Source organism: Mus musculus, chromosome 11 (genome assembly GCF_000001635.26).
Source record: "Mus musculus strain C57BL/6J chromosome 11, GRCm38.p6 C57BL/6J".
In the NCBI taxonomy this organism is placed as follows: domain Eukaryota; kingdom Metazoa; phylum Chordata; class Mammalia; order Rodentia; family Muridae; genus Mus; species Mus musculus.
In genome coordinates, this window is record NC_000077.6 from 21,151,415 (window position 1) to 21,152,078 (window position 664).

Below are 664 nucleotides of genomic sequence, written 5' to 3' on the forward strand. Positions count from 1 at the left end.
TCACCTTCTCCTCCCTCTCCCAGACAGTATCTTTGTCAGGATGTGCCCCACCTACCCCACCAGGTGGTATTGGAGATCCAGCACACGTGCTTGGGAAGCGCTCCTCCTCAGCTGTATTTACCAACTCTTTATTACCTTGCAATTGCTTGCTTTGCTCCTAGAAAAATTTCCTGGGACAAGGTAAAATAACTACATCTGACATTTGACATTGACTTGGGATGTCTTGGGACCCATGAGAGATAATGACTTTCTGACACAGGTGGAGAGCACCAATAGGGTATCTGTCCAGTTTCCCTTTAAATTTATAAGCAACTTAAAAACAACAAAAACTATGGCACTTCACCTCAGTGTGTCTTGTTCAGCCAACTTTAGAAACTACTGGCTCCTTTGTATTGCTTTTTCTCAGTACAGGAAGCAGTCACCCTGTAGTAAACCAGATCAGGCAAGCTCTGTATATCCACAGCTTCTCTGTATCTCATGCTTCCTGTCAGATTTCCTCTTGAATGTGTTCTAACACCTCCCCTTCCACTTTCAACACTCATTCCTATAGTACACTTGAATGCCTAGTGTGCACCAGCTGTGTTCTCCATATTTACTGAATGATATAGCAAGGATCTCTATATCGATATAAGCAAGAAAAAGTGGGGCTGGAGAGATGGCTTGG